The 17,831-nt window shown below is 41.3% G+C and overlaps 1 pseudogene; it reads right to left on the bottom strand.

Annotated features, from left to right (window-relative positions):
- Window positions 1-894: 894 nt before the first annotated feature.
- LOC117878351 lies at window positions 895-3,376 on the bottom strand (annotated as a pseudogene).
- Window positions 3,377-17,831: the final 14,455 nt, after the last annotated feature.

The following is a 17,831-nucleotide window of genomic DNA, read 5'->3' as shown; positions in this document are numbered from 1 at the left end:
CAGGAATGAAGGGCCTGTAGCTGGACCTGGGATCAGCTAAGCTAATCACACCTGAAATACCTAATCGGACAGATTGACTGACTGGCATTTCCAAGGCTGTGTTTAACCTAGCAGTAGCACTTGGCTAGTGGCTGCTCAATACTTATGCCCACAGCAGCCATTGCTCCTGTGCCTATCTTGTTCCCAGCCTTGCTTCTGCCTGACTCAGTTTCTAACTCATGTTTTACTGATTCTGGCTTCTGGCTCTTGACTTCAGCTCCAACCACTAGGACTGACTGTCACTGCTCTGAGCATTAGGACTGACCACTCATGCCCCAGTCCATGACAGTTTGAACAGCCCAAACAAACAAGGAGGTAAAGAAGGGGACAGGAGAAGGTTGGTTACTGGAATGGATCCCACTAAGGCTAGCATCATCCTGATGGAGTTAGTGGGTGCCCTACAGAACCTACAGATGCAGGTAAATGCCCTGCAGATGCAGAATGACATATTGCAGGTTCAGGCTTCTTCACCTGTGACTCCTCCCTCTTTGGAACCTACAATCTCCTACAAATAAGTTTGATTATGACTGCAGTCAGCTCTGCAGTTTTATGAAATCAGTGTGAGCACCTATTCCTGCTGCACCAGCAGTTTTCCCTCACTGACCAGTCCCGGGTGGGACTCAGTGGCGGATTAATGATTTTGCCGCCCCTAGGCCCTGAAATAATTGCTGCCCCTGGAGGCTGACCCCATATGAACTTGTTTTAGTTTTTTTAGTTTTAGTCTGTATAGCACGATTTCGGATACCGCGTGGGACCGCACACATGGATTCAAAACTCCGCGTTCAAACGGGGGTCCGGTGTATATCAAATATTTATTTTTTTATTTTATGTAGATGCAATGAAAGAAGTAAGTAATTACATTTGTTTATGCCTACATCTTTGAGCGGCAAACATATTAATTAATTCTGTATAATCCAGAGAAGTTGCTAGATCCTTTTCAATTGTCAGGAGAGAAAGGGAGTTTAATTTTTCTTCACTGATGTTAGCCCTCAAGTAGTTTTTAAAGCCGAAAATGATCGTTCCGCTGAACAGTTTGTAGCAGGTGTGCAAATGAATATTCGGAAGGCAATATCAAGATTTGGATATACTGATTGAATGAATGTTTCGATTTTGAAGAAGGCTGCAATATCTTATAATTGACTTCTTTTCATTTTCAGGAATTTCGACACCTTCCAAATAAGATTGAAAATGTAGACACTCATTCACAAATGATTCTTCTAAATCTCCTTGGTAGCATAGCTGTAATTTTTTAGCATGAACTGTTATATCTGCTGTTGAAGTATTGGTAATGTTAGAGAGAAACTGAAATCTGCTATAAATTTCTTGATACGCATTACTTCTGCATTTCAATTTGGAACATACAAGGTCTAGTATTGTTAAAAAGGTATCTACTTTAAATTTATCTCTACCACACATTTCCACTTCAACTTCGTGTGTTCCTTCAGCTTGCAGTTTATGCTTTCTTTTTCGCTTTGTGTCAAATTCATAGTCTTCAATTTCAGATTTTTCTTTGGCTTTCTCTTCGTACATATCAAACAAGTCCCGTATAGAGTTAATGTATCATATTAGTGAGTTGTAGAGTTATACAACTGTCTGTATATCAATATAAACATTTTGCAGTTTTGGGCTAGTTATATGAAATCTTTCCAAGAGTGAGCTCCAAAATACAGCCATAAAAGCTGCCTCAAGTCGATCGAGTTTTCGCTGCAGGCCTGCAGCTTCATTACATGTAACAGGTTTCTCAGTAGAATCTTCCTTCATTGTTTTTAAGGCTTTAATTATAGCATTACAGTTTTCACTCAAATAATGACAAGTTTCCACTCAAGATGACCAGCGAGTCTCAGAAAGTCTTTTTATTACTTTACTGCCTGGCTTCAAATTAGATAGTAAAATCTCCCACCGGTAAGTAGAGGCAGAAAAAAATGAATAAAGATGTTGGACAGTTGAGAAAAATGAACATGCTTCTTGACAACTTTCTGCTGCACATACTCCAACCCAGATTTAAAGAATGCGCAGAACAAGGCACGTACACAGCATAAGGATTTATATTCTTAATTCTTGCTTGCAACCCGCTATATACAGCAGACATGTTAGTGGCATTGTTGTATGACTGGCCACAGCAGTTTGCGATATATAATCCATAACAATTCAAAGTTGAAAGTACAGCATCAGCTAACTGTTCTGATTTGTGGCCAGTATTTGGTAAAAAACAAAGAAACCTCTCTACTGGTATGCCATCATCGTTTACATATCTCAGTATAAAAGCCAATTGATCAACATGAGATATGTCGGGAGTTGAGTCAACGCTTATCGAGAAATATTTGGCTTCTTTTACTTCTTTAATAATAATTGAGATCACATCTGAAGCCATCAATTTTATAAATTCATTACATGTATAGGATGATAGATAAGATACGTTACCTCGACCTTCATTTCCATAACGTGCAATGTGACTTGCTAAAAATGGGTCGAATTCTGCGACAAGCTCAAGGGCCATCATGTAATTGCTATTATAAGTTGATCCAAATTTTTCCACTTTACCTCTAAATGCAAGTCCTCTGCTTGAAAGTTTCTTTACCACTGCTACAATCCTTTTCAACACATTTCTCCAATACATAATGTCTTTTTCCATTTGAAATTTTAAATTCATACCAATTCTTCCGGATATCTCGCCTCTCCTCACCATTGTCAGTACACACGTTTTATGTTCAGTCGAATTTTCATGTTCACGTAGTCGAGTTGATATGTTTTTCCAGTCATGGTATCCACTCGTCGCCAGACTAGAGATCCCTTCAAATATTCGACATGGGGCACAAAACACAGCTCCTTTGCTCTCTGAATATATAAGATATTGCCGTGGCTTTACTTCACCATTTAAAAGATGTCGTTCAAACACATTTTTTGTTAGAACACGTCTTTTATCAGTATATTGCCTTTTTGAGTTAGTAAAATCACTATCGATATTTTGTTTAATACCATGCATTGATAAATACTCAATTGTAGCATCATTCAATATCCATTGGGCCAGATCGTCACTTATGGTAGATATTCCAATATCAGATTGAATTTCTGATTGATGTGATTTGCAAATCTCAGCAATATTGTCAAAGATATCCAGATCAACATGATTCCCCGTAGTCTCTGATACACTAGTATTTGGAACATTTTCTTCAACACTAACCGCAGCTGGAATTTCTTCATTAGTTTTAATATGTACTTTATACACATCAATATTTTCACTTTTTACTTCACTACTTCTTTCAACTTTTTTTTCTGTCTCACTGTCGGCACTAACTGATACAACAAAGGAATCAATTTTGCACACTTTTGCTATCATTTCATTTTCCCTTTCTTTCTTCTGTATAGCATTTTTTTTTTAACTGAGCACCGCTTAATTTCTTCCTTCCAGTCATACTGTTAATTAACGCTTAGGATTGTCATGACTCCAGTCCTGAGTATGTTGCTTACTAAATGGTTTCTCCGTCGCGCCGTCATTGGTGGTTTCAATACATGCTATCATGATTGGTAGAATCGCGGCGTGCAATGCTGCAAGTACAAAAATGCTGGACTGCTATTTTAAATTTGCTGCCCCTGAAAATTTGCCGCCCTAGGCCTAGGCCTTGTTGGCCTAGGCGATGATACTCCGCTGGTGGGACTTACCATTAGCCTGCTGACCAAGGAGTCATTGGCTTGGTCCTCCATACTCCTGGAAAAGTCTAGCCCTCTCCTGAACCAGTTTGAGGACTTTGTTGAAGTCATCATGGAACTATTTGTTGATGACCCGAACCATGTTCACAGCCAAGGCTGCACTCCAGACCTTGCCACAGAAACACTGGCCAGTTCTAATTATGCTGCAGAGTTTCAGCATTTGGTAGCTGATACCACATGGAGTGAGGCTCTGCAGTGCTACCTCTTCCAATCTGGCCTCGAAGATGAAACCAAAGATGAACCTGCATGCATAGAGCCACCGGCTGGCCTGGATGCCGTGACTGAACTCAGTATTAAGATTGACTTTCTTTCTGGGCAGTATTCCATCAGGCAGTCCCAACCCTCACTGGTCTTGCCAGGTCCTGTCTGACAGCACCTGGTGTCCTCATCCAACTGGAACCCATGCAGCTTTGTCAAGCTTAGCTGTGTCTCTCCAACACAGATTAAAACTGGCTTACAGTATCAGGCCTATGCCTGTATTGCATTGAACTGGGATACTTCCCATCAAGCTGCCCTGGAAAAGTCCAGTCTATATTTCTGCTCAGGAAATGGCAAACTCCAGCCCCAACACAGGGGTCTGAGGTGGGTTGGCATTTTTCTCCTCTCTCCAGTACTTAATGTGAACTACCAGGCATTAAATATGGTTACTACTCAAGACCATTGCCCTTTATTAATGAGCTCTTTCAAAGACTGCACTCTGCCAGGGTCATCAGCAATCTGGACTTTCACAGAGCCTATAATCTAGTTCAGATGGAAGAAGGAGGCAAGTGGTCTTGCCTATTTTACTTTATTTACTATATTACTTTCATCAATGTTTCACAGACTTAACCTGCAATTTTACAAACAATTTCTGTTGACGGTGATTAAGAAAAATAACTTAGCTCATTGAGTCTTACCACTGGTGGCTCTGCAGTGTGTACAGGAGCAAAAATCATTAAACACTTATTTTTGTTAAAATAAGCAAGTGTATCCCTGAATATGCACAGTGGATAGATCTATTGGGTAAGAATGTGCCATTTTACGTGGACACTGTTGAGACTAGAACATAATTTTGGGACAGAACCTCAGTTGGTGTCAACTGTCATAGCTCCATTGAAGTCAGCTAGAAGTCAACAAGACTACAATAAAATAAAATACTACAATAAAAGCTACATTGATTTACACCAGCTGAAAATCTGGCCCAAGTCTCAACAAGATCTACAAAACAAGATAAGTTTGAAGTTTCATTTATATAGTGTTTTGGAAACAACCAAGTGGGGAAAAAGAAGTTAAGTTCATTTATGTAGACTTCCATCGTTCAAAAATGCTTCAACCAATTTCAGTTACAGTTTCAAGATATCTTCATCTGTTGTCTGAGACCTAATATGGAAAACTTCTGTGTCAAAGAAGCTTATGTTAGAAAGAGAGGTAAAAAGGAAGTAGGAACTCATCCATTGTTGTAATGGCCACTTCTGATTTTCACTATCATATAGAAGCTGAGAGAAATTAATCTGTTTAGTTTCAAAATCACCCAGCCACAATGTTCAAACTATATGCAAACTTTAAAAATTGCTATAACACATTTTGAAATAAAATATTTGTATAATTCCATCACTACTGATCTGCCAAGACCCAGGTTATGTGCTACTCCTGATATGGCTGATGTCAACTTTAGTACCTAAAGTGGTATACAGAATGCAGGGTACTACTACACAGTAGCACCCTGTACTGCTTATGTTTTATGCCAGCAATACTTGTATGGTAAACATGTATCACTAAACCCAGGTCTGTGCAAGTGAAGTTTTTTGTTAACTTTTAATTTCAATTATTTGTAATTTTGCAGTTATTTTACTTCATGTCAATCAAACAATTGTTTCTATTAAGAGGAAAACATCATTTGAAATTCATAGTTTTAAAAAATTGATTGCCCATCCAATGGTAATAAATTAAGTCTAGATCATTTCATTGCAATGGAGAAGGTATTTTAATTATATTTTTTATTTAGGATTTTTAAAAATATGACAGGATTTTTTACAATGTGTTAACGTATGCAAGTGACAACTCATTCTTTCATCTGACTGTCAATACGTTCCAATTCAGATGTTTGCCTTGCAGCCGTTTGGTGTCACCTAAACTTCTCTCATGGTGATGACATCCTAATATGAAAAGAGACACCATGGTGGCATGAAAGCAGGACTGCCACAATACATTTGTTTAGCTCTTTTTCCTCTGCTGTCTCAAGGCCTCCTTCACAAATCTGATACTATATGCAAATTGGACCATCACAACATTGAGTGGAAGCAAATTGCACCCTAAATGGAAATGTAGAGAATACGAATGTACTTTTGACTATGTGCTCAGAATTCCAAATCGTCACTAGTGGGAATTACAGGGCAACAATCTGAAGGGATTCTCTTTCAGTCCTGCAGCTCTGCTTCAGCTGTATTCATCACAGATGCCGACCTCTGGAAGTGGGAGTTTATATCTGAGAACCTAGAGTTTAGAAGCAAAAATCCAAGTAAATGGGCTAGAGCTGTCAGGCCTCATATGGGCTCTAATGGATTTTTCTCCTTTACTCAAAGGCCTCATTGTACAAGTGCTCAGACACAATAATACAATGTTGCACCTCAAGCTGGACAAGCAAAAGATCTGCCCTGTTATTCTACAGCTTTGATGTCAGTGCCTGAAGGCATTATTTCAACAGGGATATAATGATATCCATGGCCTGTCTCCATAATCTTTCCATCCGAGAAATCTGCAGGGCTGCTACTGGGAGATGTATTCACATTTTAACCCAGCACTTCTCTCTTGGCTGGGCATCTCTATCTTATGCTCTCCATCACAAAGCAATTCTGCAAGCCTTGTTTCATTAGAATTCTTCAGCTCATCGACCTGCAGGTTGTACTGCTCACAAGACTCCCACAAATAAGAATGTGCAGAGGCCATCTTGAAGTAGAAAGAAAGGTTATTTATCTGTAAGTGTAATTCTTTGGGTGTTGCCTCATCATATTCATACTACCCACCCTCTCCCTTTGAATTCTAATCTCTTAAGGAGTCTGGACTTCAGCACTAGGGACTAAGGCAGAGGGGAAAACCTGGATGATTTTGTTAACCTTGCCTCCAACCATTCAGCACGGTGAGGGGTGACTTTTCATCCTGACCCACACTGCTTCTCTAGATGGTTCCCAAAAGTTCAACTGCATAGCCTACAAACATGAAAACAACCAAAATCACTAAAAAGCGTGAACTTCATAAAGACACTGGATTTATGGCTCATTACAACTCCCTGTAACCCACTAACCATCCTTTGTCCTACAACTGCACAGGGTGTTAACTGCCCCTTCATCTTGACTGGTCTCTTGCAACACATGATAACTCCTTATCTGTTCCATCTTATATTTAACTGTGACACTGACTTGAAGAACAGCTCTAAGCCTGTCTCTCTCACTAGCAGAAGTGAGATATTACCAATAAAAGATATTACTTCACCCACCTTGTTGCTCTACCGTGAATAATACATAGAGGCAATGGTCTCAACTAACCATAGTTACTGTAAAGAAACTTTTTCTTTTTGTTTGAAATTTCTTGGAAATGTTGAGCAGGAAGGCCCACTCGGTACTGCCAACCTTTGTGTTTTTATTGTGGTGCACTGTCAGCAATGCAAGAATAAATTTTGTTTAAAATTCAATATTTTCTTGGTACATTAGATAGTTGGTGGGTTATGTCAGAGCTCACAATTTGACTCAGTCTTGTACCATGTGTGGAAATACTAGACACTGTGACTACACATGCCTGGATGTGCTCAAAGACAATCCATGGTACTATATTCCCTGCCAGGGAAAGGTATTTGAAACTTTGTTGAAGGACTAACACTAAGAGACATCAAGACCCCAATCTGGGGATATTGGTCCCTGGAGGTGGGCCAAAGTCAATGAGATTTCTGCTTAGGAGCCAATGGGGGGATGATAGAAATATGATTAGTGGTGCTAGAGCTTCTTAGTCTGAGAACATAGCTGGCCCTATTTAAAAGGGCTCTGTGCTGGGGGGTGGGGAGGGGCTGACCAAATACCAGGAAAGATGAACTTACAAGAAGAAACAGCAGCATTGACTCTGCCCAGTCTGAAACACTGCCAAGCCTTGGACTCACAGTAGCTTCCTCTCAAGATGACCTGGACTGGATGCCCTCTAATCCCTGCAGGGAAACGGGGCGGGGGAGGCTCGGAGCTAAGATTTCAGACACTCCAGCCAGATGTGAACAGCTGGGGAATGCCCCCACTGGCAATCAAGGGAAGGTGTGGGTGAACTGAGACATCCCCTGTGATGGGTTGGATCATAGAAACCCCCTTGGGAACTGACACCTGATGTGCTGAGACTACCTTTAAGCCTGTTTTCCCTGGCAGCTTGGGACTTCAGTGCCTTGCCTGGTTTGAGCCAGACATGCTTGCCTGCTACAAACCCAGACCCAAGTCTGAACCACGTCCCCAGAAAGCTGCAGGTTTAACTGAAAACAGCTTAAGAAGTATTCCTGTCTCCAACACTCAGGTACCCAACCCCCTATAGAGTCCAAACCCCAAATAAATCTGTTTTACCTGTATATCTTATACAGAGTAAACTCATAAATTATTCGCCCTCTATAACACTGATAGAGAGATATGTACAGCTGTTTGCTCCTTCCCTCCTCCCCCGGGTATTAATACATACTCTGGGTTAATTAATAAGTAAAAAGTGATTTTATTAAATACAAAAAGTAGGATTTAAGTGGTTCCAAGTAATAACAGACAGAACAAAGTGAATTACCAAGCAAAATAAAATAAAACACGCAAGTCTAAGCCTAATACAGTAATAAAGTGATTACAGATGAAATCTCACCCTCAGAGATGTTCCAGTAAGCGTCTTTTACAGACTAGCCTCCTTCTAGCCTGGGTCCAGCAATCACTCACATCCCTGTGGTTACTGTTCTTTGTTCCTGTTTCTTTCAGGTATCCTTTGGGGGTAGAGAGGCTATAACCTTTGCAAAGATATGTTACATGGTGTATCTAGCATAAAACATATTCTAGTTATGTCATATTTACTCTTAAGCATATTTCTATAAAGCATTAATGGAGTGCAATGTCACACCCCCTAACAACACACAGGCCCCCACATGGCCCATGGAGGGCAGAGTGTAAAGGGAGGGACTTAGAGGACTGGAGGTGAAGTGGGAAGATCAGGGGACCTGCAGATGTAATGGGGGCTCTGGGTGGGCTGGAGGAGAGTTGTGGGGATGCAGAAGGGTGGTGGGGGAAGGACAGAGCCGGCTCCAGGCACCAGCTTAACAAGCAGGTGATTGGGGCGGCTAAGGGAGAGGGGCGGCACCTGCGGCAATTCGGGGGCGGCAGGTCCCTCACTCCCTCTAGGAGCAAAGGACCTGCTGCTGAACTGCCGCAGCCGATCATGGCTTTTTTTTTTTCCAATTGGCACCGCTGATCGCGATCGTGGCTTTTTTTTTTTGCTTGTGGCTGCAGAAATGCTGGAGCCGGCTGGGGCTGAGGAGTCTGGGGGAGGAACAACCCCCACACATGACCTATAGTGGGGAGAGGGTAAAGGAGTGGAGGGATTTGGTGTCCTGGGGATAAGCGTGGGGGATAGGAGAAAGTGTTGGATGGGGGGACAGAAATGGGTGGGGATGCAGTGGGGGAAGAGATGAAAGGCTGTAGGGCCAATATGGGTGGCATGACAGAAGGGGAGTCACCCAGCTCTGTGAGAGGGGTATATCAGGGTGCCTGTACTAGGGGGCTGGACAGAGGGTATGGAAGATGGGGTGTCACCCAGCTGCAAGGTGGGGAATGGTTCATCAGGGATCAGAACTTACCATGACACCAACCACTCTCTCCTGGCTCCTGTCCCATGGGGCTGGCTCAGCTCCCTGCTCCAGACATTGGGGTCACAGCACTGTTCAGGTTTAGCCCAACCCCAATTTTGGGAGGCAATCCATGGATTGAGACACGCCGGTCTAGGGCAGTGGCACCCCAAGTCCCACAGAAGGGTGTCAGACAAGAGGTCTCAGCCTGGGACTTTGTCCTCGAGTCCCAGAGCTAGAAATAGTGACTAAACTCTACCCAAACCTGGATGACTTGGAAGAACGTGGGACCTAGTGATTGGGTCCTCTCACAACAGACTATGTCTATACAGTTATAACACTTGGTCAAATTGATTCAAACTGATTTTCTTTGCTGCGTCTTCTGCAACCAATTAAGTCAAATATGGCTTTCTAATTAGTGGAATCTCTTTAATCAGTCTGAACAATAGTAATAATCAAGTTAACATTGTGAAAAGATCTGTGTTTCAAGCTGTGTCCAGCCCCAACTCATATCTGGGTTCTAGCAGTTGAGGTGTGAACACCAAGGGAGGAGAAACTGCTTCTGTAGTTGGATAGCCATTCACAGTCTTTGTTTAATCCTGATCTGATGGTGTCAAATTTGCAAATGAACTGGAGCTCAGCAGTTTCTCTTTGGAGTATGATGAAGTGGGCATTCACCCAAGAAAGCTTATGCTCCAATACTTCTGTTAGTCTTAAAGGTGCCACAGGACCCTCTGTTGCTTTTTACAGACTAACACGGCTACCCCTCTGATACTTGACACCATGCAAGGCACTGCATTTAGCTGTATGGAATGGAAATCTATCAACCTCATGAAGAAACTTGCACAAATACAGATATCATCTTTCTTTCCAAATGCAAATGGATGGACATCATACCAAATGGACTGAAGGTGAAAAATCCATTGCTATCTACGTACTGCACAGACCACAGTGAGAGATTATGCCATACACTATCAAAGAAACTGAAGAACCACCTGATCAGCATCCTATACAGCAAACAGAAAAACATCAAGAAAGAGCTCTCCAACCTGGAGACTTTCATAAATAACCAACCCTCCACACAAATGGACTTTATTAAAATAAGACAGGAGATCTACATTACACACTTCACCTCTCTACAAAGGAAAAAGGACCATAAGCTGTCTAAAATCTTACCTGCCACATGGGGCCACAACAGGGGTAACCCTAACTCACCTAGCAATATTGTCAATTTATCCAGCTACACACTCAACCCAGCAGAAGAGTCTATCTTATCTCGGGGGCTCTCTTTTTGCCCCAGCACCCCCACGAACATGATACAGTTCTGCGGTGATCTGGAAGCCTACTTTCGCCGCCTCCATCTCAAAGAATACTTTCAAGATAATACTAAACAGCGCACTGCTACACAGATACCCTCCCACCAACAACACAGGAAGAAGAACTCCACATGGACTCCTCCTGAGGGTCGAAATGACAGTCTGGACCTATACATAGAATGCTTCCACCGACATGCACAGGCAGAAATTGTGGAAAAACAACATCACTTGCCTCATAACCTAAGTCATGCAGAACGCAATGCTATCCACAGCCTCAGAAACCACTCTGACATTATCATCAAAGAGGCTGATAAAGGAGGTGCTGTTGTCATCATGAACAGATCTGACTACCAGAAGGAGGCTGTCAGACAACTCTCCAATACCAAATTCTACAGGCCACTTTCCTCAGATCCCATTGAGGAATACACTAAGAAACTGCACCATCTACTCAGGACACTCCCTACACTAACACAGGAACAAATCAACATACCCTTAGAAACCAGATCAGGGTTATTCTATCTACTACCCAAGATCCACAAACCTGGAAATCCTGGATGCCCCATCATCTCGGGCATTGGCACTCTCACTGAAGGACTGTCTGGATATGTGGACTTCCCTACTCAGACCCTACGCCACCAGCACTCCCAGCTATCTCCATGACCCCACTGATTTCCTGAGAAAACTACAATGCATTGGTGACCTCCCAGAAAACACCATCCTAGCCACCATGGATGTAGAGGCTCTCTACACAAACATCCCACACACAGATGGAATACAAGCTGTCAGGAACAGTATCCCTGATGATTACACAGCACAACTTCTTGTTGAGCTCTGTGACTTTATCCTCACGCACAATTATTTCAAATTTGGTGACAATATATACCTCCAGACCAGTGGCACTGCCATGGGCACCCGCATGGCCCCACAATATGCCAACATTTTTATGGCTGACCTGGAACAACACTTCCTCAGCTCTCGTCCACTCACGCTCCTTCTCTACCTATGCTACATTGATGACATCTTCATCATCAGGACCCATGGGAAGGAGACCCTGGAAGAATTCCACCATGATTTCAACAGCTTCCACCCCACTACCAACCTCAGCCTGGACCAATCTACATGGGAGGTCCACTTCCTAGACACCACAGTACAAATAAGCGATGTCCACGTTAACACCACCCTATACCAAAAAACACACTGACCGCTATGCCTACCTTCATGCCTCCAACTTATACCCCGGACACACCACACGATCCATCGTCTACAGCCAAGCGCTGAGGTACAACCGCATCTGCTCCAACCCCTCAGACAGAGACCAACACCTACAAGATCTTCACCAAGCATTCTCAAAACTATGATACCCACACAAGGAAATAAAGAAACAAATCAACAGAGCCAGATGTGTACCCAGAAGCCTCCTGCTACAAGACAGGCCCAGAAGAGAAACCAACAGAACTCCACTGGCCATCACCTACAGTCCTCAGCTTAAACCTCTCCAATGCATCATCAGTGATCTACAACCCATCCTGGACAATGATCCCTCACTTTCACAGACCTTGGGAGGCAGGCCAGTCCTCGCCCACAGACAACCTGCCAACCTTAAGCATATTCTCACCAGCAACCACGCACCACACCATAACAACTCTAACTCAGGAATCAACCCATGCAACAAACCTCGATGCCAACTCTGCCCACATATCTACACCAGCAACACCATCACAGGACCTAACCAGATCAGCTACAATGTCACCGGCTCATTCACCTGCACGTCCACCAATGTTATATATGCCATCATGTGCCAGCAATGCCCCTCTGCTATGTACATTGGCCAAACTGGACAGTCACTATGCAAGAGGATAAATGGACACAAGTCAGATATCAGGAATGGCAATATACAAAAACCTATAGGAGAACACTTCAACCTCCCTGGCCACACAATAGCAGATGTAAAGGTAGCCATCTTACAGCAAAAAAACTTCACGACCAGACTCCAAAGAGAAACTGCTGAACTCCAGTTCATTTGCAAATTTGACACCATCAGCTCAGGATTAAACAAAGACTGTGAATGGCTATCCAACTACAGAAGCAGTTTCTCCTCCCTTGGTGTTCACACCTCAACTGCTAGCAGAGCACCTCACTCTCCCTGATTGAACTAACCTCGTTATCTGCATACTGTTTTATACCTGCCTCTGGACATTTCCATTACTTGTGTCTGATGAAGTGGGCATTCACCCACGAAAGCTTATGCTCCAATACTTCTGTTAGTCTTAAAGGTGCCACAGGACCTTCTGTTGCTTCTTACAAGTCTTGTGCACTCTGCAACTGAAAATGGGCCAAACCAGTGCAGAAACAACCCACAAGCATCACAGTTCTCAAAACTCCATGCAGTGCTATTTAATCTGATAAACTACCATAGCAAAGTCCATTATCTTTAAATTATAAAAACAAAAGTGAAATCATTGCATTTGTATTGTCCCTGATATTTCTTTAGTGTTTCAGCAGTTGGGCACTGATTTAATTTTTGTTTCACTAGGCGGACAGGAACGCCACATAGATTTAACTTAGAAAACAAGAAGAAAAGGATGAAAATTATTATATTCTTGATCTGAGGGTTCTGTAGTGGCCAGGCACTTTTCATATTGCCATTTTCAGTAAATTGCTCTGACAGAAAAGGTCACATAGCTTTTTGTTGGAAAATAAAGGATAAAATAGGAAAGAAGAAATATAATTGTTTTGGTTGAAAAGTTCAGCAGGCTCTAGACACATTGGGCAGTTTGGACACCATCATAAGCTGCAATGACAGCAAAGTCAATTGGGCACTGCAACTGATTTAATTTCCTTTGCACTGGACTGACAGCAAAGTCAGCTCATTTTAAAAGGACATTGTCAGTGCATTTTCAATAATCTTTAATATCATTTGTTTATCATAACCACTTGGAAGGTTGGCACTGGAGCACCATTGGCTTATCAAAATATGTTCTCCTCCATAGCACTCATACTCACAGTGATTATTGTAGGCTTGCTATTGATTTTGCAAACAGTTACAGTGCAGGGCACTGTGAAAGAAAGGTAATGTTTTCAAGCAGAATGGATGGATGGTTTAATAAATAAAATTAAAAATGACAGATTTTTGTAGAGTTTGGAAGTTTTCTAGTGTCCAGATATGACCCCTTGATGTAACTGGCTGAGGGCACAGGAGATGAATACAATTTTACAGGGATTCTCTGGGTTGGATATATGCATAATAGTTCACTCTAGGGTGGCATATGAGGTCTCTACTGAAAGCCAGTAGCACACTGATGATCATGATCATTGCAAAATGTATGTAGAGATAATGTTTAAGGAGTTATGTATCTATATAAAAATATATTCTTAAAGTCTTGGAGTTAAGACAGGTCACCAGGAGGTGACATACCACAGAAATGTTCTTTTCAGGCAGGCGGTAGAAAATACCAGTCTCCCTGACTGGTCATGTGTGTAGAGTGCCTCATAATGTATGCCTATTTGCATACAGAGCAGGGCAGAATGAAAGATTGCAAAATCTACCAGATATGAAATTTACAGGATGAAATAAACAGGTGTTCTGTTTATGAATAAAAAACAAAGATTGTTCTGGTCTATCTTGGGCTGCAAAGAAACACATAGAATCCTTTGCCTAGCAGGCAAACTGACAGTGTTCTTATCTTAGGCTAGGTCCACACTACCCGCCTGATTCGGCAGGTAGAGATCGATCTTCTGGGATCGATTTATCGCGTCTTATCTGGACACGATAAATCGATCCCAAAAGCGCTCCCCTGTCGACTGCGGAACGCCTGGTCACCGAGAGGAGGAAGCGCTGTCGACGGGGGAGCTTGCCAGCATCGCGTGGACGAGCAGTAAGTAAACTTAGTTCGATCTAGGAAACGTCGACTTCAGCTACGCTATTCTCGTAGCTGAAGTTGCGTTTCCTAGATCGATCCCCCGCCCCAGTGTGGACCAAGCCTTATAAAAGAAGGGTCACAGCCAAGCTTGGCTGTAAAATGCAGCAAAGATTTTGGATGAGTAATAAATACTCTACGAGACATGACAGTATCTTTTTTTATTAAGTCTAGGCTCTAGAATGTGTGTTATGACTTTATGTATAACCATTTGTTTCCAAACTTTTACTTCCTACTACTGTACTTGAATTTCTGTGCTTTGTTAAATAAATTTACATTTGATTTTACTATAAAAATATATAAGTTCTGGGTGTTAAGCACAGCAGTGATCTGAGGTAGAATTGGTAAGCTGTTGGGTACCGTTTCTTTGGAAGCAATGAATCTCTAAATACTGTAAATGTCCAGTGGACCAGAAGCTGGTCTGAGGGCTCAAGGGTTGGAGTGTGTCAACCACTAACATGTAAAGTAATAGCAGGGCTTTCAAGGTCTAGAAGGGAGTGCTTGTGTTGCCTATAGTTGGTAGAGTTGGGGCACCTGACCATGGCAGGCACAGAAATGGTTTCCTCATGCAAAGGTAAGGTGGTAGCGAGGTGCCTCACAATCTGGTGTACCCCTTGGATGCATCACACCAGGCACATTCGAAACTTTGTCAAAGTTCATTTTACTTCATTGTCACAATCTTCAATGATACCAAAGAAATCACATGTTTTTAATACATAGTAAAGAGGAAATATCACTGTCAGAAAGTTGCATATTCATTTCCACAACTACAGCACAAGGACCTAAAACTTTAGTTAATCTCAATCTGACATTATAACCCCTTTTATTTTCTTTATACTTTCCTTTTGTTGCATTTTACCCCACAGGCATCCCTATTACGTAAACAAAAAAGTTAAATTAACATAAAATCAGCTACAAATTTTCTTAGGCAACCACAGAACCAAATGCTCAAGGTAGATTCTTTTCCCCCAGTGTACTTGTATTTTAAGTGCAAAATAGATAAAAGTAATGAAAAGGCATTTCTTTAAGGTAATGGCTTCCAGGCTGCCAGTACAGCATTAAACACACACAGCTAGATTCAGTCCTCAGTTCTTTTCCTTCAGCTCCCATGGAAGTCAATGCGAGATGAAGGAACTAATTGGTGATGAAGAACAGGAAAAGATGTGGGGGGGGGAGTGTTTGAAGCTTGTTGAAAATAACTCCTGGTTTGATCAAGAAACAAAGTACCATGTAAGTTGAAGCTTCAATTATATTGAGTATATCTCCTTCTCCAGAAGCAACAACAGGTCTGCTGTCTCTAAGTAGGTTGTGTAAGTCATAAATTGGACCCTACAGCAATGTACTTATTCACAAACCCTAAAACCAACATTCTTTCATTATGAAATGACAGCCATCATCATATGAGAGAATTGGAACCTATTAAAAAGATGTTCCCCCTTCTTTTAATTGTATTTTGTTAGTGATGTTGCCAGTTTAATTAGTCTAGGAAACGGGAAGAATTTTTTACTTCAAAAGAAGAAAACTAAATACTAAACCTATGCATTAAAGTAAATGTTCATGGTCTGATTGAAATGCAGGAAAAAAATTAGGAAATTCAGAGTCAAACTTCTATAAATGATTCTTTATCACTTTGACCTGTTTAGATACTACAACTGCTGAGGTTTCATTACTCTTTGTGATGTGATAGATTCTATATATTGCCATACTTTTAACAGTCAGACTGTTTCATTGCTACTTCTGTGCTGTGAGTCATGCACAGAAAAATAAAAATTTTCCTTGCCATAGTTGGTTTATATTAAAACTTTAATGTTGATTTAGGGGAGTTATCCCTATCTTTCCATTCTATCTTTCTATTTCAAGATAAGAATACTCTATATGGAAATAGAAAGGTAAAATAGATAAACATAATTGATAAATCACATTAAGGGACAAACTTACATTGACAATAACAAGGAAATTACACTCTTTTCCTATTTCTATATATATTAATCTTGAGGGCAAAGTGTGTTACTGGATTAATGCACTACGTTTATTTTTATTTTGGCACCTCTGGAGACTAAATTCTTGCTTAGGTTGATAATGAAAATGAGTTTGGTGCTTCATCTAAGTTCCTGATGGGCATTTGACCATGTCCCAAAACCTCTATTCAGATTACAGAGACACTCAGACACTACAATGATGGAGGCCATATACATATCTAACATGTATAGATGGATAATTGAACTGAAATTGCCAGTATCTACTCAAACTTCCAAGTCTGTAACACTGGTGGAGAGTTGCTGGGATTCATACTTATTTTACAATAGCAAATCTACTTGACAGAAACCTGGATTGCATGTGTCCATACCACATCTGAATCTAGCCTGTGCTATGTCTGTCTTTATTGCTACCAAATCTCTTACTCTCATGACCTGAATAGCCTGAATTGTATAGTGCTTATGAAAGCATTTTGCTGCAGTGGGATTTCTGCTTCCATGAGATCCCCTGGATGGGGATAATTTTATTTTTACATAACTTACTCATTTTAATCAACAAACTTTAAAAAAAATTACTTGATCACAAAATAGACCATGTATAAGGGACCTGAGAAGCAGGTGTATTAATCTTTTAAGATAAATTAATGGGGGGAAATATCATTTACCATCGCAACGCTTTGGTCTTCAAACTAGTGCATCTAGAGTGAAGGTGGTCCATTGACCCTAGTCTTCAAAGCCCGTTGGACCAATGGGAGACTTTATAATGACTTAATGGACTTTGGATCAGACACAGGGTGTTTCATTCTATTCCTTTTTTCCAGATGCTAAACCACAGTGGCAAAAATCTAAAAATACTTTACTTTTCCATGTAAACAATTATAGCTGCTATTACAGGAATGCTATGCAATCCCAAACAGAAGGGCAGATGATCAATGCAATCAGGAATGGAAGAGGTAGTGGCCTGTGCAAACTGGACAGGGAGGTTTATAAAGCAATATCTCTTAAGATGTGGTCCATATTAAGAAAATGTTTGAGAACCCCTCAGTATAATGAAAGG

The sequence above is a fragment of the Trachemys scripta genome, chromosome 5 (assembly GCF_013100865.1).
Source record: "Trachemys scripta elegans isolate TJP31775 chromosome 5, CAS_Tse_1.0, whole genome shotgun sequence".
NCBI lineage: Eukaryota > Metazoa > Chordata > Testudines > Emydidae > Trachemys > Trachemys scripta.
The sequence above is the reverse complement of the archived record's forward strand: the minus strand, read 5'-3'. Positions and strand labels throughout refer to the sequence as shown.